Source organism: Rhinopithecus bieti, unplaced genomic scaffold (assembly GCF_001698545.2).
Source record: "Rhinopithecus bieti isolate Rb0 unplaced genomic scaffold, ASM169854v2 scaffold_648, whole genome shotgun sequence".
In the NCBI taxonomy this organism is placed as follows: Eukaryota; Metazoa; Chordata; class Mammalia; order Primates; family Cercopithecidae; genus Rhinopithecus; species Rhinopithecus bieti.
The window spans coordinates 198359-205149 of NW_016803107.1; the positions used below are offsets into that span (position 1 = coordinate 198359).

Here is a 6791-nt window from a genome sequence, read left to right on the forward strand (position 1 = left end):
AAAAAAAAAAAAAAAAAAAAAAAAAAAAAAAAAAAAAAAAAAAAAAAAAAAAAAAAAAAAAAAAAAAAAAAAAACCCAACAATGAAGTGGGTTTTATTCCACAGATTCAAGGATGTCACAACATAGGCAAATCAATGAGTATGATTCACCACATAAGCAGATTTTTAAAAAAAACTCATATGATCATGGCAATAGTTGCAGAATAAGCAATTGATAAAATTCAGCATGAGTTCATGATTAAAAACCCTCAAGAAACTAGGAATAGAAGGAAATATCTGAAAATGATAAAAGCCTCGTATGACAAACTGGCAGCCAACATCATATTGAATGGGAAAAAGTTGAAAACATTTTCTCTAAGAACTGAAACAAGACAAGGATGCCTACTTTCACCACTTTTATTCAGAATAGTACTGGAAGTCCTAGTCAGAGCAATCAGGCAAGAGCAAAAAGGAAACGTATCAAAATTGGAAAAGAGGAAATCAAATTATCTCTATTTGCTGATGATATGATCGTATACCTAGAAAATTCTGAAGACTCCACCAAAAGACTCCTAGATTTGATAAATACATTCAGTAAAGTTTCAGGATACAAAATCAACATACAAAAATCAGTAGCATTTCTAAATGACAATAGCTATCTATCTAGCTGAGAACCAAATAAGAACTCAACTTCATTTATAATAGCTATAAAGAATACTTAGGAATTCATTTACTCAAGGAGGTGAAGGATCTCTACAAGGAAAACTACAAAATGCTGAGAAAAAAATGTGGATGATACAAACAAATGGAAAAATATCCCATGATCATGGATCAGAAAATCGGTATTGTTAAAATGACCATACTGCCAAAGCAATCTGCAGATTCAATGTAATACCTAACAAATTACCAAAGTCATTTTTCCACGGAATTAAAAAAAATATAAAATTCTTATAAAAAAGGAGCCTGAATAGCCAAAAGAAACCTAAGCAAAAAGAACAAAGCTGTAGGCATCACATTACTTGACTTGAAATTGCACTACAAGGCTATAGTAAGCAAAAGAGCACAGTAGTGGTATAAAAATAGACACATTGACCAATGAAACAGAGTAGAGAACCCAGAAATAAAGCCACATATCTATAGCTGGCTGATCTGTGACAGTGTTGACAAAAACATACACTGGGGAAAGGACAGAAACCCTATTAAATAAATGGTGCTGGGAAAATTGGATTGCCATATGCAGAATGAACCTGGACCCCCATCTCTCACCATATACAAAATTTAACTCAAGATGGAATGAAGACTCAAATGTAAGACCTGAAGTTTTAAAAATACTAGAGGAAAAGCTAGAAAAAACTTTTATAGACATTTGCCTTGGCAAGGAGTTCATGACTAAGACCTCAAAAGCAAATGCAACAGAAACAAAAATAGATAAAGTGGACTTGATTAAACTATGAAGCTTCTGCCCAGCAAAATAAATTAATCAACAGAGTGAACAGATAACTTGCAGAAGGGGATAAAATATTTACCAGTTGTGCATCTAACAAATGACTAATATTCAGAATCTACAAGGAATTCAAACATCTCAACGACAACAAATAACAAATAACTATTAAAAAGTGGGCAAAGGACATTAACACACAGTTTTCTACAGAAGACATACAAATGGCCAACAAGCTTATGAAAATTGCTCAACACCACTAATCATCAGAGAAGTGCAGATTAAAACCACAATGAGATACCTATCAGAAGGGTTATTATTAAAATGTCAAAAAATAACAGATGTTTGTGAGGATGTGGAGAAAAGAGAACATTTACACACTGTTGGTGGGAATGTAATTACCAGTACTCCATGGAAAACTATATGGAGATTTCTCAAGGAACTAAAAGTTGAACTACTATTTGAGATGCCAATTCCACTATTGAGTAGTTTCCCAAAGGAAAATAAATTATTATATATTTTTAAAACCTGTATTCATGTGTTTATTACAGTACTCTTCACAATAGCAAAAATATGGAATCAATCTAAGTGTCCACTACTGGATGACTGGATAAAGAAAATGTGGTCAGTATATATCATGGAATCATACTCAATCCCAAGAATGAAGTGATGTCTTTTGCAGTAACGTGAATGGAACTAGAGGACATTATCTTAAATGAAATAACTCAGAAACAGAAAGTAAAATACTGCATATTCTCATTTATAAGTAGGGGCTAAATAATATGCATATATGGCCATTTAGAGTGGAATAATAGACATTGGTAACTGGGAAGGGTAGGAGGGTGGAAGTGGGATATGGGAGGAGAAATGATTTAATGGGTATAATGCACTCTATTCGGATGATGCCTATACTAAAAGCCCAGACTTCACCACTATGCAATATATCCATGTAACAAATCTCTGCCCCCTAAATCTATTATTTTTTAAAGAATAGACAAGAAATACAGATTTATTGGATGTGGGACCAAACAGGGACAACTTTCTAAGACCTAAAGTTCCAAAATAGCCATTCAACTATACAGTTTGGAAAGTTAGAACTAGGATCAATTACTAGATAATATAGGCAGAAAAATTTTACTCAGTTGAAAGAGAAATTTCTTGTGTTACACATGTCAAATATTGAATCAAAGGAGTTATCACTGGAATTGTTTAGATAGATTATTTGATAGATTTTTATGTATAGTTCAATTCAACAACTATCAATAAGTATCTACTATGTGAAAGGTATTCTGCTGAGTATTACAAAGTCTTCAAATAAAATCAAAACTTTTTATTTAGGAAATGTACAGTCTTGTGAAAGCTATAATAATATACACATAGGTGTGCACACATATAAAAGTAAAACTGATATGAGTAAAGCAATATGAAAGAAAATTATGAGGAGAGAATAAATATCACTGGAGCGATCATAAAATATTTAATGAGGAAGATATTTAAAGATGAGCCTTGAAACATAAGTAGAACTTCAAGGTGAAGTGGGTGTTAAAGTTGAAATGGAGTCAACAGTAAAGCCCACCATGAAAAAACTGCATACATCTGAAGAAGTCGTAAGCAGACTGGCATTTTTAGACTGCAGAGTATGGGAAAAGAGAAAAAAGTGAATGAAACTTTAAAGAAAAGTTAAGCCTGAATTGTGGAGGAAATTACCATAGACAGGATGTGCTGCTTCATTTAGTTGGTGCATGTGAAATAAAAATAAAATATATATATTTATTTGTTTCTTTTAAAATGTTCTTAGGGCTGGATATTTGGAATCTTAATTCAAAGTGAATCATGTGATCATTGAGCAGAAACAGCATAGAAACATTAATTCAGTTAGTGATCTACTGGAACAAGGTAACTAAGATAGTGAGAATCTGAATTAGTATTTTGATGGTAGAAAAGAGATTGCTTAGCAATGATGATCACATTCTGGAGACATCTGAATTGGATGGCATTTAGTTTTACTCAACTCTAAAATTGCATGCATGGGTTTGTAACTCCAATTTGTGGTAAATTTTCTAGACTTTGAAATAAGTCTTTATAGGAGTAGTACATGTTAAATATGAATTCCCTTCGAACATGCAAATTTGAGCACAGCTTTCTGAATCTGCTTTGTTTTCAGTGTGAAAACATCTACAGTGTGTAGATGATGAGATTCATCACAGGGAGGATGAGCAAGTATATGTTAGCAATGAGGGTGGGCACATAGGGTGGGGCATGTTTTCCAAATCTGTGAACAAAGGACAGGCTGTTCAAAGGGATGTAGAATATACCAACAGCAGTGATATGAGAAATGCAGGTGCTGAAGGCCTTCTTCCTCTCCTCTGAGGATGCAATGCTGAGAACTGAGCGAATGATCAGCAGATAGGCGAGCAAGATAAAGATGGAGTTCACTCAGGCAGTAGAGATGATTGCAGTTAATCCTAATGCACTGTTGATCTTTGTGTCTGAACATGAGAGTTTCTTTACATTAGGGTGGAAACAGTAGGAGTGGCGGAGCACGTGGCTGCGGCAGAATGACAGTCACTTAAAAAGTAGGATTAGTGGTGTCAAAATGACAGTCTCCCTGGTAATGACTGCCAAACTAATCTGTGCAATTCTTGCATGAGTTAGAATGATAGCATATATTAAGGGGTTAGAAGTGGCCACAAAATGATCAAAGGCCATAGCCTGGAGCACTGAAGATTCCATGAAAGTGAAGAGGTGAATGAAGAACATCTGTGATAAACAAGTGTTAAAGCTAATCTACCGAGCATTGAGCCAGAATATTCCCAGCACTGTCACCAGTGTAGAGATGCATAAGCCAATGTCAGTGGTGGACAACATGGGGAAATAGTACATGGGCTCTTGGAGGGTTGGCTCAGTGAGGATGACGAAAAGGATCAGGGTATTCCGAGAAAGGGCAGTTAAATAGAGGCAGCAGATGGGGAATGGAGATGCAGATATGGGCCCATTCAAGTCCAGGGACTGCCATCAAGAGGAAAGTAGGGGAAGTGGAATTATGGAAGAGTGGCATTACGGCCTTTTGGAGCAGAATTCTCTTGTAGGATCTTGACTTTCTAAATTTAGAATTTTTAAATTATTTTAGTTGAAGTTTAATGTACATTCAGTAAAATGCATAAAGCTTTAGAGTACAGCTCAAGGAAGTTTTACATCCATCTCTACCTGTGTAACAACGTCCAAGATCAACTTATTGAACATTATCAGCAACCCAGAAGGCCTCTTAATGCCACATCCTCATCAGTGTCCTCTCAAATAGTAACCATTATTCTGAATTTTATTACCATAATTATCTCTCCCTATACTTGATTTTTATATAAATGAATCATGTATTACATACTGTTTGTGTTTAGCTTCTTTCATTCACTATTTTGTCTGTGAGATTAATCTCTGAACTAAGATATTTAATTAATTTCAATTTAACTTCAATTTATTTAAATACATTTATTCGATGTTTACCACTTACTATCTTGTACTCTCATGATTTTGATTAAATTTTTCATCCTTCAGCTGGATTATGAGAATAAGGGGTATTTGGGGCTAATCCTTGTTTAGTGGAGTTGCTTGCTCATAATAGATATTTAGTATGCACTTGTCAGTTGATTTACCTTTATTTGCTCTTCCTGAAATATTCTATTTAACTGTGATTAGGCCTTGGTATAAAAAAAATTGACTAATTGTGATTTGGAATTTTAGAATTATTAACTTAGATACCAAATTTCATTTACTCCTTTTAGTAAGCAGGAAAACATCTCTTTTCAGTAACTACATTTACCTAAGAATTCACCCCAGGTAATGCCCATTCATCTTGCCTCATTATATATGTTTAATAGTAGAGAGATGTTTCAGTTCCTATGAACCTGAAGCTTGATATTCTTCTTAGTTTGTAACATTAAAATGCTGCCCTGTTTATGATTATAAAACCTGCTTCTGTTTTGATAAAAATCAGTGAGACAAATAATAAGCTTCTTTTGTAACATGTATGCCCTGGTCTTTAATCCGATCTTTGTTCTCTTATAGGATTACTCAGGTATATAATATTGTGTTAATGATAAGACCATTTCCATACTTTGCTCTAATTATTTTACATAGACTATTTCATTTGAGTCTTATGACAAACTAAAAGAGAGGTTTTCTCTGTTTTTTTTTTTTTTTTTTTTTTTTTTNGCTCCTCTACCAGATAGTTTTTAAATATTTGAATTTTTTTTTTTTTTTTTTTTTTTTTTTTGACAGATGCATAAACAAGTTTGAAAGTTTGGATACATTGCCAAAGTTCATAAAAAGTGAAATATATGGTATTGGAAATCAATCAGAGAAACAAAAAGATACTAGAGCCTGTGCTATTAACAACCATACTACACTGTCTAATAATGATGATAATTATGATATAATCCTGCTTCAGTTAATATTTACTTCTTAATAAATAAAGAAAATGTGGGACAGATATCTGTATTTGAATATTTCTGATTATTTAAAATTTGAATTGTTCAGACTTAAAACAATTTTATTTCAGGATTCTCCATGTGTTATATGATATGTAATTAGATTACTGAAACTCATTTTTTTGCAAATAGTAAATACTTAAGATAATATTGGATACTATAAATCAAATTAATCCATTGTGGAAATGATGTATTTATTATAAAATCAAAGTATTACTCAAAATATACTTTTAAGTTTTATGATTTCTACTATTTTTACAAACCATTCAAGTTTATTCTCATTAAGTATGCCCATTTTTACACAAGTTTTATCATCTAGTTGACAAGTACTTAGAGTTGTAGATGAAAATTAGTTTGGCTATTTCTCCAAACACGTTGTCTATTTCTGTGTACTTTCAACTACATAGGCATTCCGTGGACAATGGATTTTATATATTCACTTTTCTACTTTAAAGCTTTTATCTTCTTTCCAGACTAATCTCCTGAATATTAGAGCCACATGTCTAACTAGTTGATTCTTTCACCTTAAATATCTCAAAGCAAGTTCAAACACAATATGATTGCATCTAAATTTACTCTTCTTCACAGAACCACAACTTCTATATCCTATTTCCCCCACTTTGATTAACAGCTCCATGGTAGCCCTGTAGCTCTGCAGATTTATAAATCTATGGTAGCTTCATATATGAAATTGCCTAATTCAGAAATCTGCGTAAACTCTCACCTTTCATCGGTTGATCACCAATTTCTGTCTTTATTGGACTCTTTCTAGTTCACACACCACGTTGCTGTCAGTTTTTTCTGAGATGTAAAGTAGATGTGCATTTTAAAGTGATTTTAATCTGCACTATCTGAAAGAGTCTCTCCCAACTTTCTATAAAATTTTCATCA

General features: G+C 33.0%; 1 pseudogene; it reads right to left on the bottom strand.

Moving 5' to 3' along the window:
• Positions 1–3514: 3514 nt before the first annotated feature.
• On the bottom strand, positions 3515–4474 carry LOC108543921 (olfactory receptor 51F2-like; annotated as a pseudogene).
• Positions 4475–6791: the final 2317 nt, after the last annotated feature.